Raw genomic sequence first — 24,493 nt, forward strand, 5'->3', positions numbered from 1 at the left:
ATTTTGTTGTAGCAGAAAAAAGGGAATCAGCATATTTACCAAAGGCGTTAAACGAAATCAATAACCAGCGTGCTAACGATAGGCTGTGTTTGAAAGAGCTGTATTGGGTTTTTGAGCTAAATATATTCTCGAAAGTCTATCTGGGAACACAGAGGAAAACCAGCATATGCAGTGAGACTGGTTCAAGGGAAGAAGAGGAAGAGGTGTTGGTATTGGTATTGGTTTGGCTGAAGAGACAAAGGGGGTGTCAGAGGGAAACTGGATACCAACTAGGGTCACAAGTGTCAGACAAAGAAGGGGAGGACAGAGTGTGGGATGGGTTTTAATAGGTAGGGGAGTATATATTAATTGCATCTTATCCCTCCAGGCCCCAATGTGTGTGAGCTGTACAGAGTTTTAAAAGTCCCTTAGCAGCAAAATTGAAGCATGTAGGAATAGGCCATGAAGCCTTCATTTAATTAAGTCCAGCTACGAATTAAACTGGCTTCCCCCGTTCTTATCCCACTTAACGAAGAAATCAGACAACAGACTGGAAATATGATTTAACCTACTCAATAGTCTTGCATTGGTTTCCAGCTTCAGCAGCAGTAAAAACCGTGCAGGTAAAATGCTTCCAGTTTAGCAAGCACAGGGCACATCTGTTCTCATGACTGGTCAAGAAGAGGGAGGTTTTAGGGCCCATCTCTGAGAAATGCAATTGGAAACTTTCGAAGCATGACTAGAGGATGGGCTGGAGGTCTCTCTAAGAAAGAGACACCTGATCTGGCCTGGGGCAAATGCAGAGGAAGGACTGACATTTTCAGTGATCGTATCTTGGCCGAACCCTTCCAGAAGGAGCCTGGTGCCTTACTTGCTTACTTTAGAAATGCAAATTTGAAGGGAGTTTGGGCAGAGACAGCAGACCATGGCTTTCCAGGAAGTGTTGCAACTCAGCTTCCTTGAGCATGTTTGCCTGTGACCTCTGGGTGCCTCTGGTGTGCTTCTTAACCTGGATATTTGGCGGTCCTGGAAAAAGGTTACCTGGGTTGAAGAGCACCCACCTTAATGTTTTGCAAGGCAAGAAGAGGGGAAACCAGTTACTCCAGATTAATTTATGTGGCAGTGCGCAGAATCACAAAGAAGGGGGTAGGGGCACAAGAGACAGCACCATTAGTCTAACTCTCCATAGTTTCAGCCCAGAGGTCTTTCCCAGCCCTAACTGGAGATGTCAGGATTGTGCCTTTTTTTAAACGGGGGCTTGGGAAGATAGATGCCTTTGCTGAGATGGTATGTGGCTCTGTCCTTATAATAAAAATAACAATTTATTATTTATACCCCGCCCTTCTGGCTGGGTTTCCCCAGCCACTCTGGGAGGCTTCCAACAAAATATTAAAATACAGTGGTCCGTTAGATGTCCTTAGATAAATGTAACCTGGCAAAGGTAGGCTCCTGCCCTATGATTGTCTCCGGTCATCAGGTGTGTCCATGTAGGTGTCTTGGGGCTCTGAGCCTGGCACTTTGCGGGTGTCCATCCCCTTTGCCTCTCCTTCAGAACTGGGGGTGGCGGCGCAAGTCTTGGGCTCAGTGTCCACCTCTCTGTTATGTGTTTGCACACAGGTTGCCGCTTGTACGTTGCAAGAAAAACAGGGCACGCTCATTCATATGCATAGGTGCAAATTTAGGAAAAATTGTTGTGATTTAAATGGAATTCACCCTAGTAGGAGGACTGTGATTGTGGGATGCTGATCATGCTAAGCCTTTCATCGTGTCCACATGATGACGTCATTGGCTTCCCCCCATTTAATCCAGATGTGCCCTTTTGAAAAGTTCCAGTGTGGGTTTTTTAAAACCACACACATGTCATGTGCCGACCCAGCTGCTGACGGCCCATTTTCAGCAACCCATTTGAAGAAGAAGAAGAAGAAGAGTTTGGATTTGATATCCCGCCTTTCACTCCCCTTCAGGAGTCTCAAAGCGGCTAACAATCTCCTTTCCCTTCCTCCCCCACAACAAACACTCTGTGAGGTGAGTGGGGCTGAGAAACTTCACAGAAGTGTGACTGGCCCAAGGTCACCCAGCAGCTGCATGTGGAGGAGCGGAGACGCGAACCCGGTTACCCAGATTACGTGACTACCGCTCTTAACCACTACACCACACTGAAATATTCAGCCCCTGTCTGGAAGTGCCAGAAGGTGACCTGTGTGTGCCTTCTGCACTGTTAACTCTTGAGAAGGCCCCCACTCCTCCTCCTTTGGACCGCACCCCCATTTCCAATAGAGGCCAGTGCCAAAGGACAGCCATGCGATTGCCCTTCAAAGAGAGGGATGTCCTCTCTCTTCATGGCACATGCCTACCCGTGGCCCGCCTCTTTGGCTGAGATATTTTGAGCATGTGTGTGCATCTTGCAGAAGCGGTGTCCGATATTGCGTGGGGGCGTTTGCATCCGTGCTGAACCACCTTGCCTCTCCCCGCATCTTTGGGGAGGCTGACGCCCGCCAGCCCCGTCTCTCACTCAGGCACACGCCCCCCCCAAAAAACATGCCAGCTGTGTGAAGCGTGAAAACTCCCAGCCTTAATATTTAATTACAAAGTGAGCAATTAATACACTCCGTCCAGGGAGGGTGGGGGAAGACTCCCAGGGATCGTTAACATTAATGATGCATTCAATACAAATAAGATGCCATTAATATAGAAAAGGCTGTGATTGATTTTAATCAGGGTGTTCTGGAGAGGAGACCAAGGAAAGGGCAGCTTTTATGGGAGAGCGGGGAACTGTTGGGCAAGGGTAGAAGACCCCGCCACACTTCCTGGGAAAGGCCAAAGAGCTGCCTGGGGGCATCATCCAGCCAACCCTGGGGTGACTGGTGTTGCCTGTCCACTGAGCCTGATTCTTATCAGGGGATAGGTGGGTTGGTGTCAGCCGGTGCACATCACAGAGATCAGCTTCTTTCTGGGGTTTTTAGTTCAGGATGAGGCCAATAGATCTCTGTTGGTCACTTTTCCCTCTGTGTATTTAAAGTCCTTAGGAGGAATTCAGTGCAGCCCTAAGGAGGCCACTCCTTCAGCACAGGGTTTCACATTTTCTGGCTCTCCGGAATCTGCATGAACCACCTTCATACCTGGAGGAGTTCATTTCTTAGGCAAGACCTTAGATCAGGGGCAGAGCATCTGCTTTGCGTGCAGAGGGTCCCAAGTTCACCCCTTAGCTTCCTTTGGGGCTTTCTTTTAGAGACCCAGGTAGCAGATGGCAGGGAAGACCTTTCTTTGTTACTCTGCAGAGTTTCTGCCCATCAGAGTAGAGATGGGGTGGGCTGGATGAGGCGTCTGACATTTCTGCAGTCTCCAGCATTCAGAAGCATCACTGCCTCCGGCTATGTAGGAGCAGAGCACAGCCATGGTGGCTGTTAAAAAGGTAAAGGTACCCCTGCCCGTAGGGGCCAGTCTTGACAGACTCTAGGGTTGTGCGCCCATCTCACTCAAGAGGCCGAGGGCCAGCGCTGTCCGAAGACACTTCCGGGTCACGTGTCCAGTGTGACAAGCTGCATCTGGCGAGCCAGCGCAGCACACGGAACGCCATTTACCTTCCCGCTGGTAAGCGGTCCCTATTTATCTACTTGCACCCGAAGGTGCTTTCGAACTGCTAGGTTGGCAGGCGCTGGGACCGAACAACGGGAGCGCACCCCGCCGCAGGGATTCGAACCGCCGACCTTTCGATTGGCAAGTCCTAGGCGCTGAGGCTTTAACCCACAGCGCCACCTGCGTCCCATGGTGGCTGTTAGCCATTAATAAACTTGTCCTTCTCCATGAGTTGGTCCAGTCCTCTTTTAAAGCCATCACTAACTCCTGCAGGAGTGAGTTCCACAATTTAACCATGTGCTGCATGAAGAAATTCTTCCTTTCATCTGCCCTGAATCTTCTGAAGCAGGGACTTACTCAGCATCACTCTTAACCCACCTACCTCCAGTTGAGCCCAGTCATGACCTCCCAGTAGCCTCCTTAAAAATCAGCTTGGGGACAGGATGGTTATCACAAACAGCCATGCATTGTACTATGCCTTGAACCTGGGACCTTTTGCATGCAACGCAGGGTTATAAAGACTAGGACTAGCCGCATGAGAAACAGTTCTATACAAATACGAGTTTGGTTTAAAACGCAGTGTAAGGTAGTCTCTGTGGGGAGTATAAAGGTAAAGGTACCCCTGCCCGTACGGGCCAGTCTTGACAGACTCTGGGGTTGTGCGCCCATCTCACTCAAGAGGCCGGGGGCCAGCGCTGTCCGGAGACACTTCCGGGTCACGTGGCCAGCGTGACAAGCTGCATCTGGCGAACCAGCGCAGCACACGGAAACGGCGTTTACCTTCCCGCTGGTAAGCGGTCCCTATTTATCTACTTGCACCCGAAGGTGCTTTCGAACTGCTAGGTTGGCAGGCGCTGGGACCGAACGACGGGAGCGCACCCGCCGCGGGGATTCGAACCGCCGACCTTTCGATCGGCAAGCCCTAGGCGCTGAGGCTTTTACCCACAGCGCCACCCGCGTCCTGTGGGGAGTATATTGTATTTAATTATGGGGTATCAGAGTTTTTAGGGGGGCTAACCAGGCTGGGATAGCTGGGATAGCAGGCTTGTTGGTTTTTGAATGTCTGATGTAGATTTTTTCAATTTCGTTGTTCTGTATGGGACAATGACAATAAAGATTATTGTATTGTATTGTATTGTATTGTATCGTATCGTATCGTATCGTACCACTGAGCAGTAGCCTCTCCCTAGTTTTGTTTTAGAAGACGCAGGCCTTTTTTCATTGATTGCATGGAGTCGTCCCTCTTTTAAATCCCAGGGATTTGGCAGGAGACTGGGGCTTGAACCTGGGGCCTTCTGCATGCAGAGGGGATGCTCCACCACTTAGCTATGGCCCTTCTCTGAGTCAGGAGGGGGCACATGCCCTTTCTGCTGGCAGGTGGTCCAGTTAAGAATGCAGGAGACTGCAGGCCAAAGTGTCCTGTACTCCAGCACAGCAGGGATCAGCTGTGGTAAAGAGGATACCTGGCAAGAGGAGCCCTGCTGTGTGATTGGGCACATTTGCATAGAATCACAGGAATCGTAGAATCGTAGAGTTGGAAGGGACCGCGAGGGTCATGCAGTCCAACCCTCTGCAATCCAAGAAACTTGCCCAATGTGGGGTTCGAACCCACAACCATGAGATTAAGAGTCCCATGCTCTGCCAACTGAGCTATTCCAGCATGCATTTGTGTGCTTTGCTGCAGAGGACATGTGTGGTGGTGGGGGGACTGAAGCCCTTCTTTGACCGCAGCACTCAGTCCCACTCTGAAATTGCCAGGCACTATGCATAACTGTGCTTTTGTTGGAACACTTGCCTTAGCAGCCCTGAGGGCTAGCATCTTTATTTTCTTTTAATGGGCACTGTCATTCTCAGGCTGCCAAATCCTTTTCCCGAATGTGCTCTGGGCTGTTTGTGGCTGTGGATGCCTGGCCTGTGGACTCAGGTGGGAGAAGACCCCAGAGCTGTATGATAGTCCTACATTGTCTTCCTTGGTACCCAAGGAAGAGTTTGGGCAGTGTCTGTGATGTAAGCTCAAGGTGCCATTTGTGATGCTTATTTGCCTGGAAGGGTGTGTTTGTGTGAGGGGGGGGGGGAGGAGGAGGAGGACAGCAGGTGTGTTGGGGATTCCCAGTTTACTGGCAGGGCCCGAATCGTCTGCAGTGCCTTGGTGAGCAGCCCTTCCGAGGAGAACAAGCAGACTATAAAGAGCCCGCCTGAGCCTCTTATTCAGCATCTACCTGTTTGCCTTTCATCCCTTGCAGCAGCAGCAGCAGCAGCCCCTCCCCATCCATCCCCCTCCTCCATTGCAGCAAGAGGACATAAACATCCCTGGATCAGGCTGCTGGCTTGGTTGCTATGCCGACCGTGCACTGGGATGTTGGCGTGCTGCGTCCCAAGGGAAGGGGAATAGGATTAATTGTCCCGAAGTCTTGAGTTGATGAGCTAATGACTGAAGCTGGCTGTGCGCTGGAGGGGCGGCTTCAGAGTCGGCGCTGTGGCCTGCCGCCGCCAACACAGGACGCTTTTGGCTCAGTCACGGCCTCGTTCTGCGGGGGCGAAGGACGGGCCCCTCCCATGCTGGCAGTTGTGAACGCTCATGGCACAGAGGAGGGGGGGGCGTTCCTGCAAGCAAGCGATGGGTGCAGGTGTTGAGCTGATCCAACTGCCTGTATGAGGGCTGCTCACTGCTTGGGTGGGCTCTGGAGCTGTGAAGGGGGGCCATGGATGTGACTCTGAGTGTGCAAGGAGGCTTGTCGGTGCAAGAGCTGGTGCAAGGGATGTGTTCGCATTCTGTACTCATTACACCTTTTTAAGACTTAAAAAATAAATAAATCCATATTTGCCTTTTCTCCCCCTTCCCCACCATAATGGGAACTACAGGTGATGTCACTCTGAGCTGCTTAAGGAAGGTTGGAGTAAAGATTCTTGTTTTCAAAAAACAACCCTGCACGGCATACCTCGTAAGCCTCATGGCTGCACAGCGGTGCTAACTGAGGTCTCCCTGGCCTCATCTGCACTCTGCATTTGCAGCCGTATCATAGCACTTCATAAGCAGACATGACTTCCCTCAAAGGATATTGGGAAGTGTAGTTTGTGAGGTTGCTGAGAGCTGTTAGTTCTGAAGCTCCCTATTCCCCTCCCAGAGCTGCAATTCTCAGAGTAGTCAACCTCTGTTCTCAGGGAACTCTTGGAATTGTAGGTATCGGAGGGGAATAGGGGGTCTCTTAACAGCTCTCAGCACCCTGAACCAACTATACTTCCCAGCCTTCTTTTGGGGAAGCTCAAAGTGGGATGATACTGCTGCAAATGCTGAGTGCAGATATGGCCCAGGTCCATTACTCTTGAGTGCTACACCAACCCCGATAGCCGTCCCTACCTGGAGATGCTGCCAGGGATTGAACCTGGGGCCTTCTGCAAGCCAAGCAGCTGCTCTGCTCTCCAGCTCTCCTTGGTCCTTAACCACCTCCTCCCTACACCTTTCTGAGTCTTTTTAAAAAGCAGCTGGGTTTCTGGGGAGGGAAGGGCCTCAAGCAAACTGCCTTCCTCTCCCCTTAGCTCAGCTCAGACCCTCTGGTAGACCTAGGATTCCTACATTGCAAAGGGGTTGGACTAGGTGTTCCTTGGGGTTCCTTCCAACCCTACAATTCTATGATTTCTATGCCTGGAGACCCGCTTGCAGCCCAGGAGGGGAGAAGCCTTTTCTTCAGAGAGAGATGTGGCTCTGTTCTGTTCCCCGACTTGGAAAAAACCAGCTCCTGTTGGTTGACAGAGATTTGGGGGGCGGGGTAGCTGGGATGTTTTCAAAGGGCTATTTTTGAAAGGCAGCTTTTAAGAGGAAAGCCGGCTTTTCGAAAATGGATGAGGCTGGCTGGGAGCCTTTCAAGGGAAGGGAACCAGCTCAGGAGGAAAGCAGCCCCTGGGCTGCCCCCGAGCTGAGTTGGGCCTGGGATCCCAAGTGGGGGCGGAATGGGGAGTGAGACTGTGAGCAGGAGTAAAGGAGGCTGCTCCAGAAAGTGCAAGGAGGCAGGCCAGAGCATGAATAGCCTTTGCCCTTTCACCCAGGGTGCCCTTCTTGGCTTTGGCAATCTTCCCCCCATCTCTTCCTCTCTGTTCCACCCTCATCACTGCCAAGCATCCAGGGTGGCAGTGCAGACTGACTGTTGAGGGAGAGGGATGGAGTGACTGAAGTCTTGAACAGGAAGCTACCCACACGGCAGTGTTTTCTTGCTGGTCCCATTTGCTCTGAATTGCAGGAAATTTGCAGACAGTCTTCAAGGGAAGCACCACTTACAGCACATCACAGTAGTCTAATCTAGAGGTTCCCAGAGCAAGGATCACTGTGGTCAGGAGTGGCTGGCATTACTATACCAGCCTGAAGCTGCAGGAAGCTGCTTCGCCCCCCCCCCAACATTCTCAAACTGCAGGGACTTGATTCCTGAGGGGAGATGCAACCCCATCCAGAGCAGGCAAGCACCCACATTCCAGATCAGCCAAGTCGCTCACCAGCCCCCCTCCCTTGTTAGGATCCAGCAGGGAGTTGTGCTGCAACACCCCCACCTCGAGTTCCCACGCAGCAGCAGCAGTGGGACACAATGACAGAAGTGGGTGGCTTCATGGAACCTGCCATGCTGTGATTGACATGGGGGTGTGTGGGAATGATAGGGTTGGCAAGGAAGCCTGAGCAACAGTGGGCGAAGTGCCGGGGGTGGCAGAGGAGCAGGGGGCCTCCCTTCACTTGCCTGAGGAGCACCCACGTTTGCAACACCCCATCCCATAACCCAAACAACTTAATTGTGGGCGACCAGAGGGAGGAGGAAAGAGCGTTGCACTTGTTTGATGCAAAGAGCCCTGCCTGCATGTGAGCCAGTCTTTCTGCAAATCCAAAATGGTTCTGAATACAGTAGTCACTTAAAGAAAAAAAAGCAAAGCAAAACTCACCAGCACTTATGATTGAAGTGGCAAGCTTCCAGTTATCACAGGATGCATCTTTATTCCACCTAAGGCTTCAAGTGGTGTGTACTCTGAAATTCAAGAGCTGCTGGATAGAGTCTCTTGGGCCCCTTTCACAAGGAATATTTACATGTTGGACAGGGAAGATGGATAAATAAGTCTTATATACCCGCTGGAATATGGTGGGATGAAGAATATGAATTCTTGTTTACGGAAAAGCATGAACTACTAGTGCAATTTCATATCTGAGTTCTTCTCTTTTAAAATAAATAAAACTAAAAAGCAGATGTAGATCAGCCTTCCCCAAAGTGGTGCCTGCCTGATGTTTTGGACTACAGCTCCCATCTTGACTCTGCCGAATTCTGATAATGTAGGGAGTTTGGGGGCTAGAACAACTCCGTCAGCTTGAGCCAAAAAGGTCTCTGAGGGGGGCTCTCAGCTCTACAACATGCAAGGCATTAGAAGAACTGCCAAGCATATGCAGAGTATAGCCCTCATCCTGAGAGCCTGCCTGCTGCTGCTGGATCAGTCCCACGGATCTAGTCTAGCATCTTGTTCTCTCCGTCGCTGGCCAGATGCCCCAATAGGAAGCCTACAAGCAGCACCCAAACACAAGAGCCCTTTCTCCTCCTGTGGTTTCCAGATACTGGGATTCAGAAGCATTGCTGCCTCCAGTAGTGGAGGCAGAGCATAAGCCATCATGGCTGGTATCCACTGATAGCCCTCTCCTTTATGAATTGGTCCAATCCTCTTTAAAAGCCATCTGCGTTGGTGGCCATTGCTTCTTCCTGTGAGAGTGAGTTCCATAGTTGAACTATGTGCTGCCTGAAGAAGTACTTTCTTTAATCTGCCTTCACTCATTCAGCTTCATGGGGTGTCCATGTGTTCTAGCGTTACAAGAGAGGAAAACCTCTCTCTCTGCTTTCTAAATGCCGTGCATAATTTTGTAAACCTCTATCATGTTGCCTCTTGCTTGCCTTTTCTCTAAAGGGCCCCCTCCCTGCCATTTGTGTGCTATGCCTGTCCTCTGGCCCTGATTGTGCCACAGCCAGTATGGTATTTCTCTGCACTTCTCGCAACTTCATCAGCCCCCCGCCCCCTCCAGCTAGCAACATGTCCTGTCCGTCCGTCCCCGGAACCGAAGACTGAAGGACAGTGTAATGGGGTGGGGAGGCAGAATGCCAGAGGCTAGGCAATGTTGATCATGGAGGTGGCTGTGTCAGCTTGCGATGGCCTCAGGGGTGATGGGGGGACAGAAGGCAGAGGGTGCCCCAAGGCCTGGCACATTGTCTCTGGCAGACCCAGATGGGAGTGTGCATTTGTGTGTGTGTGTGTTTGCCACTTTGAGCAGAATAGGAAAAAAAGATAGCATTTGTAAGGATTGTGATAAAGATTGCCCCCTGCCCCACAAGAAACATAGACATTCTCTCTCAAACAGAGCCTTCACTTGGCTTGCATTTTTCAAGGGGAAGTTGACCTGACATTGCCAACTCTCTGGACTAAAAATATGCAAGGATGCCCCCATTCCCTCTTCAAGGGAGCAGGGAGGCAAATTATCACTCTTCTGCCTTTCCTTGTGCTTTTTTTTTTTTAAAAAAAAATAAAAAATAGATGGTTGTAAAAGCACCAAACAGCACTTCACATAGCAAGCTTCCTCTGCAGCCCCTTTTAGGATTTGGTTAATTACTAAAATAATACAGGACATGTAGCTGTGATTAACAAAACAGAGAGTTTAAGGTACAGTATAGTATTCGAAACATTGGCATATAAACATGTAAATGTGTGTTAAATAGGTCATTTTTGCAAAATAACCCAATAGTGCCTGGGAAATGGGGAAGAGAATAGTGTGCCTGCAGTCTGGGTGGGCTGCAGCTTGTGGTGGTAAGGAACAGAGTCCAGGGGGATTCTGTGAAGAAATCCTTTCCTTATAAGCTCCTAGAAGCTGCCTCTAGCCTGACAGCTTTTAGTGCCTTCAGAGGGTTAAGGAAGCTTGGAGGGTGGGGGGCCAGGCACGGCTTTGAGCTTATTGCAAGAAATTTTGTGGTGGGGAATTTAAGGGGGCAGTTGTCTGTTCTGGAAAGCAGCCAGAACAGAAATACAGAGAGAGCCTTGTGACAAATTGAATATTGTTTGAACATTAGACAGGTGCCATCTCTGTTGGCTTTCTGGCACCTACTGAAGACTTTCCTCTTTCAACAAGCCTTTTAACTGGAGATCTTTCCCAATCTGCATCTGTGTGGGAATTGTTTTGAAGATGTTTTTTCATCGTTTTATCACTTGTTGGCTGCCCTGGGCTCCTTTGGGGGAGGTATGGGATGCACGTTTAATAAATAAGTAAAACACACACACACAACACAAGATACAAGCATTTAAAATATAAATCAGTACAAAATAAACTTATATCACAATAGCAACCTAATACTGCAGGCCAGCCGCTGTAAATACCCTCAGAGGTTTATGGGGGTCTTACCTTACTCCTTTCCCTTTCTCTCACCACTGAAACCCCTCCAGTCCTGAGTACGACACTCAGATCCAATCCAGGTTATTTCACATCATTTCAAGGTAGACGTTTGCCTCACTCACCACCAGGACTGGAGAGGAACCATTACCTGGACTGAGTTAAATTACAAGCCTCTCTGCATCCTGATACTTTAAGACAGGGGTCAGCAAATCTCCTGTGTCTTGCGAGTGGCAGGGGCTGGTGGTGGGGGTGGCGGGACAATGAGCAGCATGCGAAAGGGCTCTGGAAAGGGGCTGGCACCAGCAAAGCCCAGCCCCCTTCCTCCTCTAGGCAGGGCGGGGAGAAGCCAGGAGGAGGGAGGGAGGAGGCGCCACTGGGTTGGGGGGGGGAATGGCGCAGCCTGAATGATCAGAATCAGATCCACGTGGCAATTCCCGGACTGTCCGTGGGCTGGATCCAGAAGGCAATTGGGCCAGATTCAGCCCCAGGGCTTTAGTTTGCTGACCCATGCTTAAGGCATACCTGATACTTTTATACAATCCCTTCTGGCTCACTGACATCTTTGAGTACTCTCTATATTAGTGGTTCCCCATGACTCAGGCAGGTGGGTCCTATCCACCAGTATCGTGGGCCAATTCTGTGGAACTCCCTCCCAGCTGAGATAAGGCAGTCCCCCCACCCTCTGAATCTCCAGATTTTTTTTTATTTCAACAGGCATTTTAAGCGAGCTCTTCTGATTTTACAGTTCATTTTAATGGGTTTTGTGATATATATACTGCAATCCTCTTGTACACTGCTTAGAAACTGTGGTACTAAGTAGTATATAAATTATTAAGATAAGTAATGCATGCAAAGCAGGTGCTCTGCCCGCTGAGCTACGGTCCCTTCCTCAGGCTTACTCAGACTGTTTGTCCATCTGAGCCCAGTAATGCCTGTCCTAACAGGGTTTCAGTTAGAAAGAAGGGTCTTCCCTGCCACCTGCTCCCTGACTTTTTGAAGATGCCAGCATTTGAACCCAGGACCTTCTCTGCCTGCAAAGCAAGTGCTTGGCTACTGAGCTATGTGGACATGATAGAAGCCCTGCTCCCCCATCCCAGATGAGAGCGAGCGGCACTCTGCTCATGTTCAGAAGTACTCAAATGTTTTGCGAAGTTGTGGCACCGAAAGGAGGCCACACCTGAGGCAGGTGATAATGGAAACAAGATCTGTCTAGTACATGCACGAGAACTTTTCGCTTGCAAGCATCACCTTCGATTACACCTTGCAGACCTGGAACATGCGGTTAAAGCGACAGGATTTGAAAGGGACCTCCTGCTTTCCTGCCTAGGGGAATTCCTGTCGAAAACAGAATTTTGATAATTGTAAATAAGCAGTTGTGTCTGGAGGTCACTGGCTCTATGTTCCCCCCTCCCATACCGAATTGAATTTACTTTATTACGGTCACAGACCAGCATAAGCAAAACATCTAAATAAACAGCATAACAGTATCTCCAAGCGGATGGTTATTAAAATGGGAGCAAGAACCAAACGTAGATTAAAACATATACACAGAATACTTGATTAAACATAGGTAATGGATGAGTAAAAACTGATAAGTGAAATTAAAAGAGATCAGTTAAAAACAGCTATATGGGGTGGGGCTTCAGAAGTGCGGATCTAACAATATGGGCCTTCAATTTAGGACTGATTTGTAGCATAGATCATCCTTCGACGAATATCTATCATGGCAGCACAAAATCTGGCAACTAAATATGTGACTTCTGGGCTTTCGTCCTGTTGTAATAGGGAGATGTAGTGTTGTTCTGAATGCCCAGGGAACTTATATAGGATAGGCTGGAAAAACCTGGCTTGAATGTCTGTGTAATACTGGTGAAGGGAGGGCCTGACAACAGGCCAAAGTGAAAGCCCTTCATTGTTTTGGTATTTCAAGATTAGCTAGGTATGGCATCCTCCCATACCATTTCCTCCCTCCCCTCTGTTACAGATAGAAAAATATATATGTATATTTCTTTCCTTAAATAAGGGCCCTTTAGCAGATCAAGTCCAGGTGACCCTCTTAGCTCCCACTCCAAGAAACACACACACACACACACCCCAGCACTGGATGAGTCAGCCCCGTGAGACTCATGGCTTCTCTCTGGAAGACTGTGGATGTGTCATCCCCCAAACCTAGACCCACTCAAAGTGCATGTGGAGAATTATGAATGGGATGTTGCCTCTGTGTGTTTATTTTAGCTTTCATTCTTTATGACCTGCTTTTAAGAATAATTACTCCCTGAAGCAGCTTACAAAGGGGGGGGGGGGAGGAATCGCCAGTATCACAATGATACAATGCAGATTAAAAATAAATCAAATCAAAGACCAAAACACAGCGGGTTGTTGGAAACCAAAGGAGCCGGCCATAAAAGACAGTTAAAAAAACAAAAACAAAACACTATCAGAAAATGCCTGAAGGAAGAAGCGGGAAGAGAGGGAGCTTGGCAGACTTTCCCTGGGAAGAGGCTTGGACACCTTTGTCCAGTGGCCCTTAAGATTACCTGGCATCAGGCTTTTGCGGGGGGGGGGTGCCAAAGATTAGCGGCTGCCTCCTTAATGCACCTGAGGGGAAGCTGCTAGAAGTGTCCACATCCTTCAAGAAAGCGGGTGGGGAAGTCTAGTAGGGAAATATCAACTCTGCACTGTTTGCTGGATCAGTCCTGAAGACATTCCTCTGAGTCTTCTCTCCCTGGCTGCTTTTTGTTTCCATATTTTGCCTCAGGCTTGAGGGTGTGGCCTTTGGGGTGTTTGCTTCCTTCTCCTTCCTGGTTAATTCGTTTCTTCCCAAGTACTGGGAAGTTTTCGAGTGTCTTCTGTGCTTTCCCGCTCTTTCTTCTTTGTGGTTTCTCCTTCAGTTTTTCCTCCTCAGTGCCTTCTCTCTTTCCTCCGTGTGTATGTATGTATTGGGCACTGGAGGGGAAGATGAACGCCCCCCCCCCCCATGGTTCTTTGGCCAGCGTTATTTCCCCCTCTGCTTTTCCTCAGCGGGAGTGAGACAGCGTTGGCACGTCCTGCCAACAGACCAGCTGGTCAGGAGCGCCATTTTGTAGCAGTCCTGCCCTCCCACTCTGCACACATCTTGGACCTTAGGCCTAATGGTTCGGCCCTCTTTGTTGCCCCGGGTCCATCTCCGCAAGCCAGTTAACCCTTCCTCAAGTGGTTCGGTTGCTTGCCTTTCTGCTGGCCTAGTTAAATGGGCTGCTAGTCAAGATGGCCTGCTTCTCTCCCCATTTTGTTGGCAGTGCTGTGGTGCGAGTGAGGGGAAGAGCATACCTGGTGGGCCTTTGGCGAGGACGCCATTTCCTCTCCTGTGCTTGTTGACCTTGCAGGAAAACAGCTGCTTTTTAAGAATTTGGCGGCCATACATTCCCCCTTGTCAGTTTGCTCCCAGTTTGGTTGCTCCCTTTCTCTCCTCATAGCTGATCTGCCTTTTTTCACCACTTGGACTTTCTCCTGTTCCTAACCCCTCAGCAGAGGCAGTTATGAGGCTGTGTGTGGTCTGTTTCCCATAGTGTGGCCACTAAATGCCCATTCTCAGCCCACTTGCCAGGAGTGCCACTTGTTCTTCATCCTTTGAATTCCTGCACAGCTGTGGAATTGGGTGAGAGATCCCCAGATAGACCTTGTGGAGGTAAATTCCTAGGCTGCCAAGCATTTTCAGTACTCTAAGCATGTGCCAGAGAAAATAAAAGTTTGCTTGCTTTCACCTGGCCACAAAAAACAACAACAAAAAATGCAGCACAAGGAAGAAGGAAAACAACCCAGCAGGTAAATCCAGCCTGGCCTTTGCTGAAGAGGACCAGAAGGGCAAGCATGAAACTCTCCTTGCGAAGGATGATGCCTGTTTCATCCCCAAGAGGAACGTGGTTTCTTGTGAGCGGGGCTGCTTCTGTCAAAGTACTCAGAAGCCTGGAGAAATTGTTCAGTCATCTGCTAGCGCCTTGAGTGAACAGGCTGTATACTGTGAGGCTGCTGATAAAAACCGGGAGAATTACTTTAGGAGTAGATGGGTGCTTGTAATTCTCGACCAGGGGCTTTTGGGGGGAATGACGCTAACAGGTGACTTTAACTGCAGTGCTACAGAGATGATACAAAGCCACCTGAACTGATCAAAACCCTGAACAGGGACAACTTTGGACTTAGAAAATGCAACCTCTACTGCGCAAAACCCCAGAAGCTGTTGCAGCAGCCATTTTGGAAAGGGGAAGTTCAGTCCTCCTGTGTCTGCAAGAGCAGCACGGAAGGAGAGGTCAGGACAGCTATTTCTGAAGCAGCTACTCTGTCAAACTGCCTGCAGAAGACCTGGGAACATTTATGGCATCTGAAGAATTTGACCACCTGGGGGGACCCAATGCAAGGGCTATTTAAAAGAAGAAAAAGAAAGAAAAACCCAGGGCATTTTGCTGTTGCATGTCATGCCCTGAAGGTGCAAAAAGTGACCACAGCATTAGATAGCCAATTCAGCCAGTTTTTTTCCTTAGACTTCATGTTTTGTAAAAGACTCTGACCTTCCCCAGAGAGCAGCTATATGTGAGGCAACTGTCAATTTCAAAATGGATTCAGGAGCGGCTGTCACAGTTGTTTTGGAGGGGATCCGCAGAGGATTCTACACACTTCTACCCCATGGTCTGCATAAGGCAGAAACTGCTCTATGCACCCAAAGGTGGGGTGTGAGCACCCAACACTTTCATGGATGTTTTGTCATACCATCAAGCTCTTGCTAATCTCAGTTGTGGAGCAGATGGCCTGATGGGGTTATTGAAAATGGTGAGAGAAACACGGAAGAAATATTGTGGGGACATTTCACACCAGGGGGTGTCTTCTGTGGGCATTGTTTTAAGGTCAAACAATCCAACGGGTAATCAGGGCCATCCCAAGATATTTTGCTGCCTGAGGTAAGAACAATAAATGGTCTCTTCCCACTGCCATCAGGCAAGGACATTTTGGTACCTGAGGCAGAAAATCCCACAATCTTCCCCTCCAGCAATAAATATACATTAAATTAGCAATTTGCTGCCCTTTCATGACACCCTAAATCATCCTGCTTGACGTTAGGGGGTCAGTCGTGTGGGCACAAGCCAACCTATCTGACTTCAGTTGTGCGTGCTTTATCCAAAAGTAGGTTCTATTGAGTTCAGTAGCTCCAACCCATGTAGTTTGGCAGGCTTCTTCCCTTCTGAGTCTCAGAGGAAGGAGGCACCCATGACGGTGGTCCCGGCTCTGGTTCTCCAAACCCTGCCACTCTGGCATCCTGCCTGCGTACCTGCTAGCCTCAGGGCTTGGTGGCACCTGCCCAACAAACCACATCAGGCTCAGAGTCAGGAGCTCGGTCTGGCTCCTTCAGTGGCAGACGTGTAGCTTTCTGGACTCACGCCTGGTCACTGCTAGGCTCTGGGGTCATGTCAACTGTATGGATTTCTTTAATTGCAGGGTGTGTGTTTTTTGTTTTAACTTAATGGTGGTGTGTGTGTGGCTATTAGCATCATTAGGTGGTCTGGTTTCAAGATCCACTTGACTTGGTTGTACCTGGCAGAAGTTCCCTGCATCTCCTTTTCCTCTTCTTGACTTGATTAGAGGTCCTCTATCTGTGCTTTCCTTGGTGCCAAGCAAAGCCCACCCCATGCCTGCTCTGCTATCCCTTTAGAAATCAAGCTTTCCCCCAGGCCTTTTGAATATCTCAGCATTTTTAAATGGTGGTTTTGAAAAGCCCTTGTGACTTTTCCTATTGCTGTTCTTACTGGTACTGTAGTCTTGTTTAAGTGTGTTTCTTGCTTAATAATATTGCATTATTGTTGTTGTTGTTATTTTGTAAATTGTACTGGAATAGTTGAATAAGGATGATCTCATAATGTTGCAATGAATAATTAAGGGAAGGCCTTTTCCTCCAAAGCGATGCCCAGAGGCAAAGGGGGAACCTGGAGGCAGGCAGCCCTTTGCCTGGGGCTGCCAGCAGAGCCTGAGTGCCCACCACCCTAGCTGGGCTTGCCTGTGCACTGGGTGGGTGGTGGGGCTGCCGGGAGTTGCAGGAGGTCAGTTCAGGCCCCAGAGAGCCTGTATTGGACAGGGCTCTGCTGCACAGACCTGCCAGTAGGTGTGGAGAGACCGTCTTGTGAACTCCCCAGCCAACTTGAGGACAGTTCTTCTTGCTCTGGTGGAGCGGCTTTCTTGCTCGCAGGGCTGGTTGGAGGAAAGCAGGGAAGAAGAGGGGGGAATTGATGGCTGGGCTGAATATTTTGCTCATTCACTGCTGCAGGCACCGAGGAGAGGGAGAGAGAAACAGCAAATTTGTTCCATTTAAAATGTTCTGCTCCACACGTCCGCCTTGAGGTACAAGACTCGTGCCTGGGCCAGAGACAGTTTGCATTGCTCTGCAGAGACAAAAACATATTCTTACGGTAAAAGCATGAAGCTCAGAGCAGGAAACGTGTTTGGAGCTGCCAGGCATCCGTGTCAGGAAGAGAGAAAGAGAGAGAGGGGACATTTGGCCTGTGCTTGGATAATAGGAAGCTGTCCTGTATACCAAGAGCCAAGCCACTGGTCCATTCAGCCCAGTATTGCCCTCACTGATTGGCAATGGCTCTCCAGGGTTTGAGGCAGGGAGCACATCTTTAGAGGTTAGCCAGATAATCAACAGGCACCTATGGATCCTTTATTTCCCCTTTTTACAGCAGGGCTGCCTTTTAAAAACACCCCCCAACCTCTTAAGATCTTACCTGTGGAAATTCCCCAGATGTATGTGGATGGATGAACTGTAGTTATTCACTGAGGGAGAGGATGCTCAGAGGCACCCTCGTGATCATTATGTCACATAGTTCATGAACCTTGGATCAGAGTAAGTCCTGAATGCTACCCTTATTCCAAACTAATGACTTGAGAATTAATTACTACTGTATATGTCAAAGGGCAATGGACCATTTTATGTTCTCTCAGAAAGTTGACACCTGCTCCTCCCTAGCCCTTTGTCCTCTTCCCCTCTCTTGTGGGGCATTGAAAGGGATGTCCCAGGCAGGCAGGTAGAACACATAAACAGCAACAAATACCACTCCCCCACCCCAATAAATAGAATACAAAAACAGAAGTAAATTTTTTTATTGTCATATTCCCTTTAATGCCTAAGAGAACATCTTCATATGTTGCAGAAATGATGTTAATGTTGGCAGCAGGTGGGGCTCACTTTGGAGATCATCCCTTCCCCTCCCAAATCCTCTCTGAAGCTGTTACTTGAGTTTCAAAAGAAGCTCCCTCTGTCACCTGCAGACGCTTGTCTTGAAAAGCAAGTAGCAACCTCAGAGAGGAATTCTTTTGTCCGAGCAATGACGACAGGAAGAGAAAAAGTTAAAATCGCCCCCCATAGCTCCAAGGCTGCTCAGACTTCCCCCAATAAACCCATCTTTGAATCTATGAATATTAATTTACTGACAGACCCAGGTTCTGCCTTCCTTGCTCCTTTCCTGCTTGGTAGATGGAAGGATCTCTTTCACATTGCTGTGACACACCCACTTCCCAATCTGAATTATTGGGATGTAAGAGGCTACAAACCAGGCTACTCAATAAGGACTTATCCTCACTTCTTCTTGTCCCACTAATTCTGCTTCCCACCTTAAAAAACACACCATTCTTTGGCGCTTAATCGGACAATTCAGGTTTACCCCAGATTACCATTTTGTTTTGCTGAAGAGCAGGTTTTCCCTTGGAAAGGAGCAGGGCAAGGGGAAATCTGCTCTGACCCATGCTTTCTAGGCATGGCACAAGTGGGATGACTCCCAAGTCAATACAAATAATGCCACATCTGGCTCTGAGCTAAAATTAAGATTTTGGCAAAGTTTCATTTCATAGCAAGAGACCCCAGGGCTAAAGCCTGCATGCATCACCCTCATTGTGGAACTGTGGAGACAGATTGTATTCTGCATATGTTCAGAGGCACTGTCTTTTTCTATGGTGTTTACTTCCAAGTAGACCTCACCTTGGCCTTCTCCGTGCCTTCCAGATTTCTTCTGCAATCTTCTCTTTCCTTAATGTCCAACTTACCTGTACAAACAACACCCATAGCAAATACTTTCAGAGGGTACAAATCCTGCATAGTATAGGATCAGAGAGGTTAGCCTCACAAATCGAGGTGCTTTGCAATGGAGCAGAGCTTGTGTGGGAGGTGCAATCCCCCAATAGTGTCTCATACTGTACCAAATGTACACGAACTGTGAAAAAGACTCTATGAATTGAAAGAGGAGACACTATATATACCTTTCCTTGCTTATTTGTTTGTTTTGTGTCACAAAAAAACTTCAATCTTCATAAGTAAGTAAAGTAAGTAAACAAAGAAACAAAAACAAATAAAGCTGCATGCCCCCAGCCCCTCATTGTGGGAGATCTCGGGTTGTCCCTTTAAACCAGTCATTAGGCCATTCATTTTTACACACCCAGCTCCACTGCTTCTGCTGTCTTCCTCCCCAGCCCATCTTGTTTTTTCCTCCTGTCTGTTGCTTCCCTCCTCCTCCTCCTCCTCCTGCAGCCTGTCCTGGGGTTTGTGTGTCTGTGTCTTTTGAATTGAGCCAGGAAGGTCAGCATTTGGGGCGCGGATGGGATTTAGAGGGATGGCTGCAACCCAAGGTCACTGAGCTGGGGAAGAGAAAAGTGCTTACGGTAGCGAGTTGGGAGCCAGCCGGAGTAAGGGCTGCCGCCTCGGGTTAGCAGCAAATTAATAGCATCCCCAACTCCAGCCTGGAACGGACCTGGGGACAGTTTATCTCACGCCAGGACAGCCCCCCTGACCCAGCAGTTTTGAAGCTCCTCTATTGGGGAGGAGAGAAGGGAAGGGAAGGGCAGGGAGCTGTTTCCTCTTCTGATGCACCAAAGGGACTGGCAGGACCCCTCTGTTCAGGGGCCTTTTTTATTGGAAGGGGCTTCTGAAGGGCCACCCCACCACAAAGAACTCAAGGCAGTTGTGGGATAGAGACAAAGGGGCATTTAACAGGGTGTCGGAGCCCTACTTTAAAGAGGAGAGTGCCTCTGGGAATATACCAAGATCCTCCCTCTCTCCACAAAAGAGCCATAACCAAAGATATTGCATCTGGGAATGAGGAGCACCCTGGTCTGTAGGCTCAAAGGCAGAGTGGCTATTTAGACCATGTAAGCACAACAGCTTCTCTTGACCACCCCTGCTTCTTCAACACAGGCCACATACAGTAGATCTTACAGACATAATGCTAAGCCCCTGCATATATTTTTTTCTGTTTCCCAAGTTATATGTGCAGCCCAGTTCAAAACTTCCTCCCCCTATTTATAGACTCTACAAAGGTTAAGGGCTGTAGCTCAGTAGGTAGAGCATTTGCTTTGCATGCTGAAGGTCACAGGTTCAATCCGTGCTGGCATCTCCAGGTAGGACTGGGAGTTGTTCCCTACTTGAAACCCTGGGGAGCTGCTGCCAGTCAGTGTAGACAGTGCTGAGCTAGATGGACCAATGGTCCAACTCAGTATAAGATTGCTTCCTATACAGTCATACCTCGTGTTGCGTTAGGTTCATGTTGCGTCTTTTCGGCTTGCGAACGTGGCAAACCACTCATGCACATGCAGAAGTGTTCTACCCGCTTCGCGCATGTGCAGAAGCGTTCTGCACGCTTTGCACATGCGCAGAAGTGTTCTGTTGCGCTCCGCGCTTGCGCAGAAGCGCTGCTCTAGTTGTGGACTTCTCGGGATGCGAAGGGCACCCCGGAACAGATCGTGTCCGCAACTAGAGGTACCGCTGTATTTCTACTTTATGCATCATATATAAAGCTAAATTCATTTTCACTTTCTTACAGGGATTAAAAGGGTCAAGAAGGGGCAAATTATGTGATGCGGAGTTCATTGCTAAATTCTGCTGTTCTGCTGTTCGTCATGCAATACTGAGAACAGCACTCATTTTCTGAGTATGTATTTAGCATACTTAGTAGAACAGCCTTCATCAACCTGTTGCCCTCAAGATGTCTTAGGCTACAACTCCAGCCAGCACTGATGGGAATTGTAGTTCAAAACATATGGAAAGCACCAGGTTGGTGAAGGCTGTGCTAGAATCTGCAGCAGTTCTGACCCAGGTTTTATTTGCAGCTCAAGCGATACCTCTCTCTCCCTCTCTCAAAGCTCTGCACAAGCCGGACGTGCTCTGGCAGCCTTGAAAGGGTCTGGCAGGCCTCCGCTTCTTTCATACTAAAGTTGTTGTGATAAAACCATCCTCTGCAGCGACCACTTCTCTGCGTTTTCCTGACTCCCTGCAGAATTTTACAGGTAGCAGTTAACAATCTGCAAAACTTTGTTGTATTTTACTGTTGCTGCAACAACACTAATGTAGAAGCATGATTATGGGTAGTAATAGATAAATGTTGCCGTGTTAAAGGTATTAAGAATAGAAAGACATTTAAAAGAAAAGAATGTGCTAACTCAGGAAGTTCAAGGCTGCTTTTTGTTCGTGTGCTTTGGTCTGTGGATGTGCAGAAGCCCACAAACTGTGGCAGACCTTGGTAGCCAACTTTTCTTTTCTATGAGTCAGCTATAGGTGATGTTTTAAGAATTCCAGGGAATACGTTCCACTTGATTTTTATGGTACTGCTGAATGCCTGTCCAAGCCCTTTGGCTAAGCATTATAAACCTGATTCGATTTGGAAACTAATCTGTGAAATCCAACACCACCATGATTCTGCTGCAAGAGTATTATTTGAATTTAAAAACGGATTTCTGTTTCACCAGACTGAAAAACAGCAGTAATGATGCAGATGAAGTTTGTATATCAATAAATCAGGTTTTATCTAGTTAAAAGAACACATTGGTGGTTTTTTTAAAGTTTTAATCGGTGATTCATCTCATGGCTGTTGTCCATTTCCTCCCTTAACATTTTTAAGGCTGATCTCTTAAACAATTTTCTAGTTTTCTTACATTTCCCTGCATTGCAGGGAATTGGACTAGATGAACCTTGGAATCCCTTTAAATTATACGATTCTACGATTCTGTTATTCTAGTTCAGTATTAAAAATGTGGGGAAAGCTGTTGGGGGGCAGGGGCTAACCTGTCCTCTATTTTACCTCCTTGGCCAAAAATGTTTCTTACAAAATTGAAGAAGATATTACAGAGTCCCCCCACCCACCTGAGAATTCCTGTGGCAACTTCCCATGGCAGTGCTATTGTAGCGTAGATTTCATAAGCTACAGTCTACTTTTCAGTGTTTTCTATTGAACCTCTCTGTCCATAAATTTTGGTAAAGCTATATTATGGGGTTTTTTAATTAATATTTTGGATGCATGATGAAAAACTAGATTTTTGGTGTATAAGATCCTTCATTTACATTTTTTGCAATGAGTAATGGTCTCTATTAAGATGTGAAGTGGGGTGGGAATCTGTGATCTAATTAAAATGGTTTCTGACTTCCATCTCTTTTACAAACTTGAATATTGATTCTTCATCACCTCTTCTAATATTGCACTCCCATTTACATGGGAGTAAACGTTTCAGAATTCGATGGGACTGACTTCTGAATGAGTGTGCATAGGATCATCAGGTTGTAAAACTCATTGAACATTTGCTTATGAAAAGTTTTTCCACCAGCTGTAATGCAGCTTAATGACAAGCTGCTGCTCAATGATCTTACAAAGAGCAAATTACCCTTTCAGAATGCTTGCTCTGTTCCTTTGAAGTGTTGAGCTGCTAGCCTGAGCTAGGAGCCCCATCCAGAGATTCCTAGCTTCTTTCTTTTATTCTGATCTGCAAGTCTTCCTAGTCAGAGGTCAGGCTAAGCAAACACTTGCCAATTCCAACCTTGCAGACTGCTTGGCTGCACTCTGAGGGACTGAATAGCAAAAGCATCAAGCTAAGCTCAGCTGCCTGCCCTCCCAGCCCCTGGTTTTTGTCTGGCATCCCTGCTCACTCTTATTAGCAAAAATAAGACCACTGGCCTGCCTCAGCCTCAAATCCCCAAAAGCAACTTGCTCTGGTTTTTTGCACCTCCGTATTATTATTATTATTATTATTATTATTATTATTATTATTATACCTGGCCACCTGGAATTTGTGCACCTCACTCAGACAGGAGTAAAATTCAGTGCAGTCTCCCTGGGTTTCCCTGGACATTTTGCTGATTTCCCTGGGAAATTCCCAACATGTGGCAACTTTAGGTGAGGGTGTTTGTCCGCACAGGGCTTTTAACAGAATTCTCCTCCCCGTGATGACTGTGGAGGCAGAGAGGGTGAAGAGGCTTGTCATTTGGGAATCTTTGCTGATTTCAGCTAGAGTCTTTAACCCAACACTACTCTTATTGCATACTTCTTCTTCTTCTTCTTCTTCTTCTTCTTCTTCTTCTTCTTCTTCTTCTTCTTCTTCTTCTTATTACAGACCTAATATTGTGCCACCATCTGGGGGCAGGACCAACCCGAGTAAGCATAGAGTCATAGAGTGTCAATAAATATCCTGTTCCTCCCCTGGCACACCCCAGCTCTGCCCTATTTGGCCCTACCTGGGTGCAATGCCAGCTGGCAGATTTCTGGTATACCAGCACCTCTTCAAACTCTGCTGGTGCAAAGCGATGGAGCAGAGATTCCATCTGAGTCCAGAAGGCAGAACTCAAGGAAAAGATGGTGCTTTGACTGTGAGGCCATCTCTCTATCTCTCTCTCTCTCCTCTTGACAAGTGGGGCCACCCACAGAATTTTGGCACTGTGCATCCCAGCTTTGTATTTAAGCACTCGCTTGCTGAGCAGGAATTCCTCCAGGTGAGTGAGCAGGCTGCTGGAGGAAGGCTACAGTGGGAGAATGAGAAGGCTAGAGTGAAATACCCATTATCTAGAGATCTCTTGCATAGTGTTGGTTTCTTTAGAAGCCATTTTCTACTGCTCTTTCCTGGTGGAAAAGTGATGGCTAATTGCTGTTGCCCCACAGAAGGAAAAATGCAGGTGTCCACCATTTCTGTGTAGCTGTGATTGCAGAGTCATGTGTCAGTTGAAAAGCAAAAGTGGGAGCTCATGACCTTCCTAACTTGGATCTTTTGTAAGCGTTCTAAAAATTACTTTGCTAATGCCAATAATACAGATAAAGCCAATCACTATTATACTTTTGGGGGAAGACCGTGGCTTAGAAAGAGTGGGTTACACCAGCCTGCAGGGTTGTTATACACATTTTGCTACAAGGAGGGAGAGTAGTATATGACAACCTTGAAGTGTAGTACAATGTATGTATGTATGTATGTATGTATGTATGTATGTATTTGTCTATGTACTACAGTATTATAGAAATATATTTACAACAATAGAAAAGCATAATACCATACAGTAAAATCGTAACAAATTGAAAACAAGTATAAAGCAAAAGAATTAAAAACTAACGGCAGTAGACCATTGTGGGGGATGTACTCTTAATTGCCCGCAATAGGCCTGGCAGAATAGAAAAGTTCTCAGCAGGTATTTAAAAGTTGACACAGAAGGCTCCTGTTATTTTGACATGTTGAAGGGGTTTTTTGTTTTTGTTTTAGGGAGGGGGATGAAATGAGGAGCTG

The 24,493-nt window shown here is 47.9% G+C and overlaps 1 protein-coding gene across 36 annotated transcripts in view; it reads left to right on the forward strand.

Moving 5' to 3' along the window:
- Nucleotides 1-24,493, forward strand: part of NRXN2 (neurexin 2) — a 346,059-nt gene that overhangs the window by 126,283 nt on the left and 195,283 nt on the right. The window contains exon 1 of one of the 36 annotated variants that reach the window (XM_028709992.2): nt 15,546-15,751. The exons of 34 other annotated variants lie outside the window; for them this stretch is intronic. The gene's annotated coding sequence lies outside the window, so the exon portion shown is untranslated. Of the gene's footprint in view, nt 1-15,545; nt 15,752-21,161; nt 21,245-24,493 lie in introns of those variants that run through there. One more of the 36 variants, XM_028709993.2, reaches the window with a different exon arrangement.

Source organism: Podarcis muralis, chromosome 16, assembly GCF_964188315.1.
Source record: "Podarcis muralis chromosome 16, rPodMur119.hap1.1, whole genome shotgun sequence".
Classification (NCBI taxonomy): Eukaryota; Metazoa; Chordata; class Lepidosauria; order Squamata; family Lacertidae; genus Podarcis; species Podarcis muralis.